The 16,844-nt window shown below is 43.9% G+C and overlaps 1 protein-coding gene across 5 annotated transcripts in view; it reads left to right on the forward strand.

The window, feature by feature from the left end:
* The window catches only part of RBFOX1 (RNA binding fox-1 homolog 1), a gene marked incomplete at both ends in the record, with an annotated part of 1,044,696 nt that overhangs the window by 36,043 nt on the left and 991,809 nt on the right, over positions 1 to 16,844 (forward strand). The window lies entirely within an intron of this gene.

Raw genomic sequence — 16,844 nt, forward strand, 5'->3', positions numbered from 1 at the left:
GCTTTTGCCTAAGGAGGGATTCTGGATGAAGCTGTTTCTATTAATTTGGCTGATGGAAGGCTGTGGGAGTAACATATAAAGTTGCATATTGCTTATTCAGGAACCATAACTTGCATTGGGATTAAACAAGGTGATAGTAATAACCAGGTTAGTATTTAACGCATGTGAAATAAGTAGGCTGCCTCTAAAGTATGTAAGAAAAGGTGAACCCTAAGAAGGGATATTTTGAAAAAGGAGATCATAGCAACACCTTTTTTTTTTTTTTTGCCTTCTGTCTGCCTTTAGAATGTGATCCAAACCCCGTCCTTGACGTGTAGACTTTGGGGGACCCAGCCCCTTCCTGCTCCTCAGGTCCCACTCCAGGTCCAGCCTCAGTGTCTTCCCTTCTCTTCCCTGAACCCACCTTAGTTCATGCCAGACACAGGGTCTTTGTTTTGTTCTGACTGTGTCTGGGGTATTGCCTTCTGGTTCTTTCAAGTGCTGGGTCCTTCTGATCCAGGTGTCAAAGCAGCCCTCCTTGTCCATCCCAAGGAAGGACCCTCCTCCTCCCTAGGAGTCACCTTCATTCATCCTTATGGGCAGCTCTTTAAGATCATCTAATCTATTTGTTTACTTCAGGGGTGGGGAACCTTTTTTCTGCCAAGGGCCATTTGAATATTTATAACTTCATTCAGGGGCCATAGAAAATTATCAACTTACAAATTAGCCTGCTGTATTTGGTCAGACATTTCATTAACTTGCCCCTAATGCCTTGGTAAAGCCAAACCAAATGATTTTGGGGGCCACATACGGCCCGCGGGCTGGACATTCCTCACCCCAGGTTTAATTACTCATTACTTATTTCTGCCAACTTGAACATAAGCACATGAATGACTGTTCTTATTCATCTCTCGCTCTCCCCAGCCTACAGAGGAGCATCTTTAAAGGCCAGGCACTGAATAAATACCTGATGAAGGAAGAAAAGAAAGAAGGAAGGAATTAGGGAATTAGGGAGGGGAGAGAGAATATTTGTGAACTTGAAAATCAGGTAAAGATGACTTCAAGACCTCTGGGTTTGAGGTTGGAAAACATGGAACTAAACAATTAGGGGAGCCATTTTCATCACTAAAGTAGCCACTGTACATCCCTTGGGAGTGCAATGGAGCAAGAGGGTAAAGTGGGGCACACAATTGTACTTGAAATGAAGGTCAGTGAATACCCACCACACCTCAATACACCCCTTCTGCATTTCAGACCACTCACAGCTCTTTCTTTTCTCTCTCTGTTTCACTCTAGACTCTTTCTTCTTAACTGAAAATTACATGGGACTTTTGCATGGAAATGTAGACCTGAGCTTTCTTCGGACACACTGTTTTTCTCTTGGCAACTCAGATAATTCCTACCAAAGATTGCTTAGAAGCCTCCTCACAGAAATGAAGAAAGTTCCAATGCAGGATCTAATTTCACAGTGATCAATGAATCAATTCCCATGTTTTAAAATGTGTGTGTGTGGGGGGGGGGCCTTCCCTGCCATGATTCTGCCAGCATTGGGTAATTTGCACTGGGTTTCCTATGGTGTCCTTATGAATGGGACATGTGGGCCCATTTATTTTCTGCTGCATGGGATGGGCATTAATAACAAGGGCATCCGCTAATGTTGTGAAAAGCTCTGTTGAAATTTATCTGAGTTGAACCACCAGCCGAGAGATTCTACCAGTATATGCACCAGTCACTCTCCATTATTTTAGAACTAGAGGCCCCGTACACAAATTTGTGCACACGTGGCGTCTGGCCAGCCCACCTGGATCAGGGTGGGGAGATGAGCGGAGGAGGGGCCAGCGCGGGGGGGGGGGGCGTTGAGGGACCGCGGGTGGTTGGCTGGCCGTCCCCGTCCCCTGGTTGAACTCTGGTGGAACTCAAGGTCTAGGGGACAATTTGCATATTAGCCTTTTTGTTATATAGGATGTGGTTTCCTGGGATGCAGTGATACTGATGTTCTAGGCCCGGGCTGGATGCTTGAATCTAAGACCTTATGGGATAGGTGTGACTACTATCCTCATTGCACATAAAATACATAATCTCCAAGAGATTAAATGAATTGTCCAAAGTCACGTGCCTATCCATTGGGAGAAGAGCAGTTCAAATCTGGAAAACCACCTCAAATCTGTACTTTTAAACATTATTTTACACGGGCTCCCAAAGCAGTTTGGTCGATTTTTCTGTAAAGCTTTTGTAGTGGGGACCTTTCTTTTTAAATTAGTTTATCTATTATTGAACATGTAAAAATATTTTTAAATTCAAAAATTGTTAAGTTTTATTTAGAGAAAAAGAACACTTTGCACCCCTGATCTCTGGCCTCTCATGTTCCATCCCTGGCAGCTACTAGTCTTGGTCAGTTTCTCCTGGCCCTTCCAGAGGTACTACAGGGGATATACAGATATGGATGCGAATCCCCTTTCCTTTCCCCCACAGGGGGATGATCCATGCTATCCATGCTGTGTGGTACTTTTCCCTGAATGTACTTTCAGTTATCTTTTATATCGCCAGCCGTTGAAACACATGGGTAAATATTTAAGGTGAACATGTAATTTTTGCGATTATGGATTGACACATTTCTGCCTGCCCTCTCTGCCTTGTTAGAGCTACTTGTGACACCTTTTTTTTTTGTCTTATTATTTAGGACTCTAAGCTATAATGATAGGCACCTGAAACAATGTGGCAATCGTATATCTTGAGAGTTGGTCTTGATGTGTTGAAAGCTCCCTATTTAAGGGGATTGGAGAACATGAGGAGTATCCCCCAATGCCTCAGCCTTGAGTCATTGACTCTTAGCCTAAGAGTCCCTCACAGGGAAGCTTTTGGGAGCGGTGATGGTCGCTGCTCACAGCTGTTCCCTTAGAGCAGTGGTTTTCAACCTTTTTAATGCCGCGACCCTTTAATACAGTTCCTCATGTTGTGGTGACCCCCAACCATAAAATTATTTTCATTGCTACTTCATAACTTTAATTTTGCTACTGTTATGAATTGTAATGTAAATATCTGTGTTTTCTGATGGTCTTAGGCGACCCTGCTAGCTGCTGTAGAGCCTAAGACCATCGGAAAACACAGATATTTATATTACAGTTATGAAGTAGCAACGAAAATAATTTTATGGTTGGGGGTCACCACAACATGAGGAACTGTATTAAAGGGTCGCAGCATTAAAAAGGTTGAGAACCACTGCCTTAGAGGGAATGCATACAACATAGGCTCACATCTATGCCTTCTATGCAGACATCCATCGTGCAGAAGAGTGTGCACACCTGTCACTCAAGACCTGCTGTATCCAGCTTCCCTTCCCTTGATTACCCATTTCTCCATCCACCACTGAACTGTATTTCCTTTTCATGTGTCATGCATGGCTTGTGCTGTGCTTTGGTCCACATGACTTTCTTTTCCTTGAATGTCCTCCCGCTTGACCTTAAGTCCTTTGCACCCTCAAAGATTGCCAGAGTCCTGCCACCTTCAGAAACCCTTCCTGATTCACCCAACTGGAATAACTTCTTCTCCTTTTATTACATAGACCCCGATTCTCACTACAGTGCCTCTCCCCTCCCTGGTCTATCTCTTAGGCACCTTTGCACGCCCCCTTCCCCTAATTGCAGTGCACATTGAGGTTGTTCAATAAACATCTGGCGGTTAATCCCATTGAAATACCTGAGATATGTGCTGCATGCCCTTCACCTGTCAGAGACAACTAGGCTTCTACCTTCCAAACACGTGATGCCTTGCTCATTAGGAGATTGACAAGCAGCCTAACTGTTTGAACGGTCTCCAGCACATTATAAATGTTTGGATAAAACCACCATCAATGCACAGTCATTGCAAAGCCAATAAAAAATGACCTTGTCTTCCCCCTTTTTATTTGCCTGTTTCCTACAGCATCATCACCAAAGGCAACAAGAGAAAATGGTGAACAGCTGGGAGAGGGAGATGTCCTTCACACATCCTATATTTGGAACTGGTGGAAATAGCCAGTATGATTCTGTGTCAGCTTAACAAGGATTGATGGGATTTCAAAATTGCATCTTGGTTGTGAACCCTTTGAGGGCAGGGACTTATTCATGTTAGCATCGCCTGGGCTAAGCATATTGTAGGAGGAGTTTCTCAAGCACCGGACAGAGAATTTTTTTGTTCAGGGAGCTGTCATGTACATTGGAGGATATTTAGTTACATCTGTGCTCTCAAACCACTCGATTACAGTGGCACCCCTCACCCCCGGGCTGTGTCAGCTACTAATGCCTCCCAGCATTGCCACATGTCTCCTGGTGGAAGGAATACACTGGTGGAGGAGCTCAACAGATGTTGAGTGAACATGTAAAAATGATCAAAGCTTGAACATTTTCCATTAGCTTCTTTTTTCTCCATGTGAGGAACAATTAATCCACTCAGGCATGTACTTTGGAGGAACACATTTTTCTCAATACCTGATTGGTGGGTAAAAATTTGCTGCAAGCCACCCCAAATATCCAGCCTCTGTATTAAAGTAGACTCTGAAATGTATCAAAGGTGTGTTTCCACCTGACAACCAATCTATCTATCTATCTATCTATCTATCTATCTATCTATCTATCTATCTATCTATCTATCTATCTATCTTGGCATTCTCAAAAACACACGCCACCAAACAGGGGTACTTCACACAATAAACGATTTGCTAAGTCAAAGCATATTCAAAGGATGGCACCTGCTACCCCTCCATTGCAAACATATTACTGTAAACATGGCATTGAGCCATTTCCCCTTGCAGCAGGGCGCTCACACGAAGTGGAATGCACATCTATATATATATATATATATAAAAGCCCAAGGGACCTAATGTCTGAACAACTGGTTGACAGGTTGCTATGATATGCACTGACCACCAGGGGCAGACACTCAACACAGGAGCTGCCCCCTGGTGGTCAGTGCGCTCCACAGTGGGAGCTCCACTCAGCCAGAATCCAGGCTCATGGATGGCAAGCGCAGCTGCAGTGGCACGAGCCTCTCCTGCCTCCATGGCAGTGCTACCAAGCAAGCGGCTGGCGGCAGCTGCAGGTACAGCGGGGCCGGGATGAGCAGGACCTGCGCCAGGCCCCATCTCAGACTCCTCCTCAGCCACCTGCCGCTTTATGCATTCCAACATCCCCCCCGATGGATCCCAGATTGTGAGAGGGCGCAGGCCAGGCTGAGGGACCCCACTGGTGCAGGAATACATGCACTGGGCCTCTAGTATATTATAATAGGAACTATTGACTAATTATTGCTGAATGACTTCCTAGACTCTGCAGTATGCATGGAAGTGCAGGCTTCAAGTTCCAGGAAGGACCCTGTTGCATTAACACTGGAATCTCATGGGCGTGGCTTATTAAGATCTCTGTATTTACCATTGTTATTGAACAATGTCCCCAATATATTGACTCATCTCAGCGCAGTGGGAGACAAACATGAGGTGGTTCTCTTTTCTCCACTCACTGCCCCTAACTGTGTTGGGTTGCATATTTCACCCCCATTCCTTAACATCTTGAACAGATTTTTCAACTTTCTGGTCCCTTTTGGTTATTAGCATAGTCTCAGTTGGAATTTATGCTTTAGTCATTTTCCTTTTTAAAAGCAGCATAATTCATAGATGGTTTCCTCTCTTACCAGTCAGACTTGCAGCTCAGGGCCTGAAAGGAGAAGGGGAGGTGCGTGTTCAACCCCCTCCCTTTAATCTTGGAATGGAGAGGGAGGGCTTTGTATACTTCGGGCCACATCCTCCCTCTCCTCTGTTGCCCTCTAGCTCTGATCATCCAGCTTTGGGGCAGGAAAGGAGAGGCAAAGGATTGTGGTTCTTAAATTCAAAGGTTCATTGTCTTCTTCTTACTGCTGATGCAATTTTACTAGCTTCTGTGTAGCAAATATTCTAGATCTAACTTTCTCATGGTGCTGAAGTATCACAGATGCCTTGACGAGGGACCTCCTAGCTCCTAACTTACTCCATGTGGAAAATCTAGCTCCAGCAAAACTTCATTCCATTCCCTTTCTGGTGTCTGTTCCAACAATATATCCCCAGGTCATGGTCCCCTCACCTTGCAGGTGACCTTCTTGGAATGCACCAAGCTGGCTCAAGCTCAGCTCTTTCTGCTGGAACTGCATGAATGACAATAAGCTCACTGGTGCTTACAGTGCCACCTGGTAGGATTGAAAGTCCTTCCACTGTTTCTCCCACTTGCGCTCTACCCCACATCTTTCCTCAATTCTAATTTGCCCTGTGCTTAGGGACATCTCTCAGACACCTATCAAGTTTGCTGTCTCAGCAGTCATGCAACTGGGAAAAGAAATCTTAATTCCCTTTCTTGCAGGCATTCCTGGTATTTTCAAGGGATTCTCTTAGCATGGAAACGTGGCTTCTCAAGTGAACCCAGGAGCAGGTACTAGGACACTCAGACATCCATCCGTTCTCTAAAGCCCTCATACTCATTGATAGCTTTCTTCTGAGACCTATACCTCTCTTAAAGCAATTACCTTTGGGAAAGACTTTGATGAATATGGGAACATAGTGATTTTCTTTTTTACTTTTCATCATTTTTATTTTTCATACCAGTGGCCTTTGGAAAATATCTATATTTGGTGTATCAAAAGACCTGAGTGGTGTTTCAGTTAAAGTGCCCTGAAGTTTCCATATTTCTGTGTAATGAATGATCCATTCTCAGAACATCTGTGGTATAATAGCCTTTGTCTTGCCTTTCTGGGAGGTAGAGATAGTCTCTCATGGACCAAAGAAGGCTTCTTAATGGAGATTTATAACATCAAACGGGATTACATGAGAACAAAGTAATTATCCTTCATGTAAGAATATCAACCCAATTTACAAAGGAGAGGAATTAAACATTGCAGTTAATTACAGGGACAGTCTAAAATTTGTGGACCAATTAGGGCTCTTTGGTTGCAAGCAACAGAAACCAATTTTCCCCTTATAGTAAGCCAAAAGGATATTTATTAGTGATTTGTAGGGAGCTTATAGTATTGAGAGGAGGCTAAAAAATCAGTGTTGGCAGCATGGGGGTCACAAAGCAATAGAGAGGTTTCCTCTGGGGCAAAAAGAATTCAAGTATGTCTTCCATGCATCTGTTCTAGATCCAGGGAGAACACATCCCATTGGCCAACCCACATGCTCTCTTCTTGAATCCACTCTGGCAGAGAGAGCTGGGATCTGACAGAGTGCCTTCAGGAAGCTCTTCATCTTCCAAAGTGGAAAGACAAGGCACCCATCTGTGGTCCCAACAAAACACCACAAAATGAGGGAGCTCAAACTCCCCTTAAAAAACCCTGGGTACTGTTAGGAAGGAGAATCAATTGTTGTGCCAAGAAATGCTGATCAACCCCTATTCACCCAGAGGATCTCTATCCTCTTGCTTGGAGGGTTCAGAGCTGCCTCAGTCCTCACTTCACACAGTGTTTCCCACCTTCCCTTTCCTTGGATGTATTGCAAACCTATAGTTACCCACATTAAGGTGATCTTTACTGTCCACTGTTTCTATAAGGGCTGTGCTGCCTTTTCTGTGCCTCCTAAGCATCCTCTTCCTCATTCTTTCATCCCCTTTCTGAAGATTATTTCTTTAGTGCACTTCCTGGACAATGCCTTTTTTTTTCTAGAATTTTCCTCCTGCATTTGCACAGTGCACTCTTGTGCTGGGTTCCTCTTATAGACAGCTCTTATTACTTTGGACTCAGTGCCCATGTGTCTGAACCTTGATTTCTTTTTTCTTTTTAGTGCAATTACCCTCCTCACTCCTGTGCTACCTGTCTCTGCTCCTAGGATGTACACACTGTAGAATGCGGACAAGCACAAATCTCAGACTGCCCATGTGGATAAGAGACCACACTCTGGCTCCCTGTCCACTGGTGTCACCAACATCACCAGTCATTTCTTTTTCAATCCCTATCTGTGCAAAGGAAAGTCTCTTGATGTCCCTGAGGATCCCTTGTGAATACAGAAAATAGTTCTGGCTGCTTGGAAATAGAGTCCTAAGAAGACTAATCTAACTTCTGGTGAATCATATGTTCTGTCCTGTAAAACACCCTTGGCATACACAGGAGCATTCTAGGTTGGCCAAGTACTAGATGGAAGAATTAGAGCTGTCAACACCGACACAGGAATAGCAAAGCTGAAACCTGGAACGAGATGAGATGGATGCTAAGAGTGTGAGCAGATGCACTACACCTGCTCAAGAACAACATCCTTAGATGCATTGGCTCAGTGTTTTTATTCCCATTGGTTACAAGCTCCCAGAGGGTTATTGCCATGTCTAGTTTATTCACCAGTGTATCTTCCACCTATGCAAATGGCCTGGCACAGATGCTTAATAAATTTTGCTTGAATGATTGAATGAACGGCCCCATGAATTAATCAGTTGCTTCAACCTTCCTTCAAAGACCAGAATCCTAACACTTATGCATCTTTCAGGCTTTAAGCCACAGCTCCTTGAGCGAGGTTCAGAAAGCAAGGCCCATACAGGGAGATTCTTCCATATTTATTTGAGGCCATAGCAACCAGCATTAGGGTGTTTAATTATTTACTGCCTATTTTGTGTATGCTACACCAGCTCTCCATCTCCCTCTCCCATCTCTTTTCCTTGGATGGTGGCAATATGGATTTTTAGAATTCATTATTTATTTTTGTATTTCTCTTCCCTTTTCCTGTAACCTCTCTGTAGAGTTGACCTCAAGCTTTCATCCCCTAAGAGGCCTCTTCTGTTGATATTCAAAGAGTTCATATACATTTCTTTCAGGGCCATTTGTGAAACTCAGAGGCGTTTGTCCCAGCTTTTAGCCCACTAGGATGGACAGCCAGTAAATAGCAAAGATAATTCAGGGATAGTAATAAGCAAATGCTTAGGGGACAATGATACCCAGATGATTTGCTAGACCATTTTGTATAAATGCAATGAAAAATCTTGGATTAGGAAAGTATTTGTTTCCTTAGACCAGTGGTCGGCAAACTCATTAGTCAACAGAGCCAAATATCAACAGTACAACGATTGAAATTTCTTTTGAGAGCCAAAGTTTTTAAACTTAAACTTCTTCTAACGCCACTTCTTCAAAATAGACTCGCCCAGGCAATGGTATTTTGTGGAAGAGCCACACTCAAGGGGCCAAAGAGCCGCATGTGGCTCTCGAGCTGCAGTTTGCCGACCACGGCCTTAGACTAATGTTAAATCACTAGTATATTGAAGACTTTCAAAACATCCACTCTCTCCAGCGAATCTTGTAGGAAGGAATAAAAAAAGATATCGCTTTGCAATTTATGTTTACCAGCATGCCATTGAGTACATTCAATTGACTACAAATGTTTTTCACATTCTAATTTTTGTCCCCTATGGTCCTCCCCTGTTGACTTCAAGTTAATACACACTATGAAGGAGGACATCCCTCATAAATTCTGTGTCATCAGAGTAATGTGGCTGTGATGATGTACTACATTTTAAATGAGCTCTGTCACAAAAGGACGATGGGGGGGCTCAGGAGGTTTTTGTTGTTTTGTGTGTGTGTGTGTTTTTTTTAAAATATTTTCCTTCTGTTCTTGCAGTGTGATAAATCTAATTATAGTTAGCAGCAAATGCCAGTGTTCCTTCAGCTGGTATGGTGTGTGAGGTCCCTCAGATCTCCAGGATATCTTTAGATTTTATAGTGTGTGTCTGAGGCCCAACAAGTCGAGGTGACTCTCAAGTGGAGAGAGAATTTTGAAAGATTAAAGGAAGATTGATGATGCAGGAGATTAGTAATATGGGTCTGCCACGGTCAAGTTCAGTCATGCATTCTTGGGGCTCATTTTCTCATGGGAGTTAAATAACATTTCCGGAACATTAGAATAATTTGGATGATGGGCCATGGAATATCTAATTTATTTGTAGGGAGTGACTGTTATTTTTTCTAATACTGCGTTCATCAGAGGGGATTTCCCTCTATGCACGGCCTTTCCCAGGGAAGAAGCACAGTGCACACTCTTGTGTACTGGAGGGTGTACAGCTGCTCATAGCCCTGCTCTAGAGACTATGCTCAGTGCAGTCTTTTCTTAATCTGAGACTTCTTAAGCTCTATGAACTTGAGGGTCACTTGGGACTCTTCCTAAAATGCCTATCTTGTTGTGTAGGTCTGGGTTAAGGCCTAAGATTCTGCATTTCATTCAAGCTTTCAAGCAACACCAATGCTACTGGTGTGTCACACAATGAAGAGCAAGGTTTTACAGGCTTTTTATGAAAATAAACACGTGTACATGGGTGCCTCTGCAATAGAGTTGCATCCAGAGGAGAAAAAAGCAGATGTCATTATTTAATAGCTACTATAAATTGGCTCATGATTTTATTGTTTAATACCACAGTATAGATAGGCACTGTTCTTATCCCCATTATACAGTGGAGGGACTGTAGTTCAGCTTAGAGAGATTTAATGAGGTGATGGAGTTGCATAGCTAGTAAGAGTGCAGAGCACATGGTGGAGATGGAATTTGAACTCAGGCAATCTGACTTCAGACACCACATGTAAATGTATATACTGCCCATAGGCTATTGCCTCAAAGGCTCTGTACTTGCCTAAAGTGTAATGTCTAGTTTTGCCATCTTTATCATCATACACCCCTCAACAAATAGCCCAATTGAGTACCTGAGGCCATGCCTTAAGGTTTTGCAGCTGACAAGCAGAGGTAATATGGTCCAATTAAAGGCTAGCAAACAACACTCATTGGTAACTGCGACTCACAGGGTAAAGCATATACATATTTGTAGAGAGCGCCTGGGAAGGCACATGGGCATCTCTTTAAATTGTCAGCTGAATCCAGGGCTGTTGGCAAAGCCACACCCTGGAAACACATTCTGCCAAAAGGCAGAAGTGTTATCAGCTTGACCTTCATTTCAGCCCAGGTGCCAGGGGGTGGGTTTTATTATGTAAATCCAGCCAAGCACCAGGAACGAATAGGAAAGCTTCCTGGTATTTGGGGTATAAAATAAACAAGCTGCATGGGCTCTGGGTCACTGTCTCTCCATCAGAAGAGGGCAGCAGTCCCACCTGGTCCCAGCTTTTTCTTCTATTTTTGTGTCTTGTCTCTTTCTTTCATTTTTCTCAATCCCCAGCCACCCCTACTCAGAAAGTGGACCACTCTCTAGCCATGCTGGACGCAGAAAAAGAGAGAAATATTTACACATATTTAATCAAATCAGTATCTGTAATAACTAGCTGGATGGAGACAATGACTTATGGGACAAGACAAAGAATATCCTAGGAACTCTGAGGTGATTTGCAGATTAATTTATCTTTTTGTTTAGATTTCAGCTTTTGAACTTTTTTTTTTATTCAGGAAAAATTCACATAGCATGAAATTAATCATTTTTAAAGTGTATGATTCAGTGGCATTTAATACATACACAATGTTGTGCAGCCATCACCTCCAATAAGCACATGAAAAGATACTCAACATCATTAGTCATCAGGGAAATGACAATCAAAGCACAATGAAACACCACTTCACACCCATTAGGATGGCTATTAAAAAAAAACAAAACAGGAAAGTAACAGTGTTGTCGAGGATGTGAAGAAATTGGAACCCTCATTCATTGTTCATGGGAAGGCAAAATGGTACAGCTGCTGCGGAAAATGTTTTGGGGGTACTCAAAAAGTTAAACAGAATTCTCACGAGTTTTGATGACGGAGTTTCTTTGTCTTTTCTCAACTACATCTTGATTTTCCTCACTGCTTCAAGAGCCTCTGTCCTGGTTGTTCTTTGGCACATATCAATATAGTCGCCATTGTAAAAAGGTGCCAAACTTGCTACCTTAGACTCAAGGGGCGATTTCCTCATCACAATGATTCATGGTCTGTGTTTAGCTGGGGCCAGGTGGGGAGGTTGAAGGTTCTTTGTTTTCCCAGGTATGTTTACTATCTCATGTAGCTTGTCCTCCGTCAATAAAATAAGAATCTCCCCTATGGCTCTCTCCATAAAATTGACTCCTCAGACCCTAGCAGAAAGAACAGGTGATGGCTGTTGATACAGAAAACACCTAAGCTATGAATACTCATTGTTTTGGCAGGAAACTTCCATTTAAACCATTGGGCAGATCAATGAGGGCATCCTGGGTGTTTGACCTTGGGGCAGTTACTCAGCTTCCTCTGTCTCACTTCCCCAAATAACTTAGAGGAGTGGTTGGGCATGAAATAAGATGATACAGAGATAATGCTTGACTCAGGCCACTCAACGTCAGCTATTGTTGTATTGCTATTGTGGTTGTCCCTGCTCTACTTTCTACCTCTTTATATGGTTTGGGTCTACTTGTGCATTACGACCACTTGTTCTTCTAATTTCCGTAATTCTATCCTTTTCCTCCTATAAGCTACTTGCCCTTTTCCTTCTTTGTGAACATTTTGAATAAGCCAAAGATGCTTTAAATATAACATTATAAAATTGTCTCCACTCATAGCCCATCTAAGAGTGAAACTTTTACAGTATTTAAAAAAAAAGGAAGTTCAATGCTTCCAGGTTATACAACAACCTATCACAGCCCAACAGTCTCTGCTCTGTGCAGGGCCATATGTGTCTGCCTGTTGATGAAATAGAGAAGCAGGCTGTGCTTCCCATGAAGGGCCCAGTGCATCTGGAAGAATGGTCTGATTTTGTGTGTGGCTTAGGGAATCAGCTTGTGTATATTTTCACATTAATGGCTACTTCGCTATGTTAATCTTCTTAAAAACCATTTTTTTTTTTTTTGCCTTAAATCTTGTGACCATCTCCTTCTAGGTTGTTTGTTCATAGATAGCCATAAGACAAGCTGGCTATAGAAACTCAATGCAAAATTTCATGAATGCTCATCACAAATCTGTGATGTCTGTGTTTTACACAAAATTTTTACACAACGGTTAAAAGATGTTCACTCTATCTCATAAATAAGCTTAGTTGTAGCTTTTTATTAGAGAAAATACTAGTCACTTATTTTAAATTATATTCATAACTAGAGGCCAGGTACACAAAATTCATGCACTGGGCGGGGGGGGGAGGGGTGTCCCTCAGCCCAGCGTGCACACTCTTTAATTTGGGACCCCTCAGGGGATGTCCGACTGCCGGTTTAGGCCCGGTCCCTCCCAGAGTCCAGGACTGCTGGGACCCAACCACTCGCCTGCCTGACAGCCTGATCACCCCCTAACCACTACCCTGCCAGCCTGATTGACACCTAACTGCTCTCCTGCTGGCCCGATCACCCCAACTGCCCTCCCCTGCCAGCCTGGTTGCCCCCAACTACCCTCCCCTACAGGCCCAGTCACCCCAACTGCCCTCCCCTGCTGGCCCGGTCGCCACCAACTGCCCTCCCCTGCAGGCCTGGTCCCCTCTAACTGCCCTCCCCTGCCATCGTGGTCGCCCCTAACTGCCCTCCCCTGCAGGCCTGGTCACCCCCAACTGCCCTCCCCTGCTGGCCTGGTTGCCCCAAACTACCCTCCCCTGCTGGCCTGATTGCCCACAACTACCCTACCCTGCTGGCCATCTTGTGGCGGCCATATTTGACCACATGGGGGCAGCCATCTTGTGCGATCGTGTGAAGGTCAATTTGAATATTAGCCTTTTATTATAGGATACCTTGATGACATAAATCAATTAAAGGGTCTGTTCTCGGACTTCTTGGAGTTTAGGTCAGTGATTATCTGGTTTCAGAGGAAATCCCTGCGTAGGTTCCCCAGATGCTTTCACATGATGAGACAATACCAGGCACCAGCATTGGTCACATTAATCAGGAACAAATCAAGTCCTTTTAGGAGGAGGAATATGGGATAATGACACTTTTAGAGCTAGGAGAGCTCCAAGATGTTTCCAAGTACAGAAAGCCATATTTCAGAAATGAAGAATGTATTTAGGGTACACAGTGAGTTGGTGGTGGACCTCGGATGGGAACCCTCATAGGCAGTATGATGGTGTGATGGCTCTACGTCCTCCCCTGTTAGGCATCGAAGGGAGATATTGCAGAATCTCCTAGGATAGTCTAGGAAGGAACTTTGTGATCAAGATATTCACCCTCCTCATTGCATAGACAGAGTACTCTGACATGCATTCTTTCATCTAACAAGTATTTGTTGAGAACCTACTAAGTGCCAAATACTATCGTAAATAGGGGTAACAGCAGAGAGGAACACAAAATGTTCTCTGCTCCCAGGGAACTGACTCTCCTGTATTATCTGATTCCTGCTGCAGGAATCAGATAATACAGGAGAGCCAGTGACCCTGAGAAGTGCTGGGTGACGGTAGCGCAGGCTGATGCAGTTCCACCTCAGACAGGGCTCAGAGAACAGAAGGTGAGAGTAAGGAGTTAAGATGTTGGTTTTCCTAAGTGCCATGGAGAGAGACTGTAGTCTTACATAGAGGAGGGACAGGATAAGATTAATATTTAGCTGACCTCTTTCACAACCATGTGTCCATCTGCTGTCCTGGGTGTAACAGGGGAAGCAGGAAGATATCAATGAGTAGGCTAAGGATGTAGGTCAGGGGAGCAATGATAGTAGCCATGCCAATGTGGTAGCAGAGCGAGGCACAGAGTACATACATAGACATAGGACTTCTGCTGGCATAAAGAGAGGCCTCATCTTTAGACTTAGTGGGAGAGGTGAGAAAAAAAAAAAAGACTTTTCAAAACCTTAGTTTTTCAACTTGAGCGTCTGAATAGATTAACCCAAGAAAAGTTTGCATCAGGCCAAGCAATCAGACCAGTGGATTACATCTGTTTTTAGAATAAATCTTGAGATTTGCAAGCTATACTTGACCAGAGAGCAGATGTCTATTTTCTCTTTCTCGACTAGCACCTCACTCAGGGCTGGAGTGAGGGTGGTGTAGTCAGGGGTCAGTGCAGGTGGGCTATGGCGCTTCTCCTCTGCTTGCTGTCCTCTGAGCCAGGGACCGCGAGCTGAGAGAACATGTCTCGGTGGGTAACAGCATGATCAGCTTCCCCGCGTGAAACCACAGCCTTAGACATGGGGTCGGCCTTCTGGGTGCTGCAATCATCTCGTGTACGACTGTCTGTGGACTTCATTAACCTGCCATTGACTTCCTCGTGGTACGTTAATGGGGACCACACGATGTTGAGTCACAATTTGAAAGGCTGTTTGTCATCGCAGTGTGACATCGCCCTGCTCCCTGACACGCTGCTGTTTATCACTCCTCTTCCTGGGCTCTCCTTCCCCGGGCTAGTCTATCCTTTGGCAGCGATCACATCCAAGCCAGGTTTGATCAATAGTCTGGTTCATTACAAATGGAAATGAGCTTGGTGTTTAGCAGCTGATGAGAGCTATCTTGGAAATGTGGCACATTTGTACCCTGGGCCTTAGGTGGAACATGTAATTCTTTACGGGGGAAACATCCTCTTAGTTTAATGTGTAAAACTTCATAGTGCAGTACCTCTTCCCTACAGCCTACAGCACTTGAATTCAGGAACCCCTGGCATTGCAACAGCCGCCAGTCATTAAGACACTTGACTGCCTGTGACTTGAAAAGATGAAAGGTCCTAAAACCCTTGGACCATATCCACCCTGTGTATGAACGTGAGCAAGGTCTGCCCGGGAAATATTTTCTTTCTTAATTTTGACTTCTGGCTCAGCCCTTGAGCTTATTTCTTCCCTCTCTGAGATCCCTCCCCCTCTCCCCCCCAAACACACACACACCTTGGGCTTTGCACTTTTTATACCTCCCTGTGACTCGGGGAAGACCTTGGCTGCTTTGCTTTTCTTTGTTTTCCACTTACATACATGCCCTCTGGCTTGGATGGTTCTTGCTTGGTTAGTGAGAGGCACTTTGGGGGAAACCTACAGGATCATGTGAAAAGTTTTCCCTGAGGTACACAGTGGAGCATCTTAAAGGGAGTTAGAGTCTCTTTCTAAACACTCTGTTGGGGAGTTTTCTGAAATGTCACAGTGGGGTCTTCCCTGAGACAGAACCTTGCATGGAAACAAACAAACAAATAAACAAACAAACAAAGGCAAGAGAAAGACAAGATACAAAGGCCAGCTGGGTGTTTGGGAGCCAGGAAAACACAGGACACCTTCCTTTTATGCTTAAAAAGGCATAGAGGGGAGAGAATGTGAAAAACATTGTGTCTCCTTGTTTATCTTTGCTAGACATGTACCTGAGATGCTTTGCTGGGCTTTTCCTCTTGTGCTACTTGACTCTGAGCTGCCTGAGTCCTGGGGATGTCCCCTCTGTCTCTGCATCCCCAGCACCAGCTGCGTATTAACAAGTGGCCACCAGTGACTGCCACGCTGCTCTTTCAGAAGGCGATGGGCCCTGTTTGAGGGTGCCATCCATTTTATCATACTCGGGCTCCACTTTGGAAGAAGGGACATACTTCTGGGTCATTGCTTATATGGTAACAAGAAATTAACCTGAGAACATTGAATGGATTCAAATCAAGAATGTCTAGGCAGTAACAGAAGTGCTACTAATGGTATAAAGGAAATGTTCACTACTTCTAGTCTGAGAAACAAGTAGAAAATATCAGTACTAAACTTTTTCTTAGTTTCATGGTACAGTTTAGAGAAATGGATGCTCTGGGAAGTACTGTAGTTAGTGTTTCATAGCATTTCATAGACATTTGTACATGTAGGTTGAAATCTGTCTCATTATCATCAAGTATAAGTGGCTGTTTTTTCTTAGCTTCAATCTTGTATCACATGCCCTTTTCTTGAACTTCATGGTTCCCCATAAGAGATTTGGTGCATTGCAGGAGCATACCTACAATTTCACTTACCTCGTGCCAACCCCATACTAACTGTGTGCCTTTGGGCAAGTTTCTTCACCTTTCATAACTTCCGTTTCCTCTTCGTAAACTAGACATTTTCATCCT

The sequence above is a fragment of the Cnephaeus nilssonii genome (genome assembly GCF_951640355.1).
Source record: "Cnephaeus nilssonii genome assembly, chromosome: 2".
NCBI lineage: Eukaryota > Metazoa > Chordata > Mammalia > Chiroptera > Vespertilionidae > Cnephaeus > Cnephaeus nilssonii.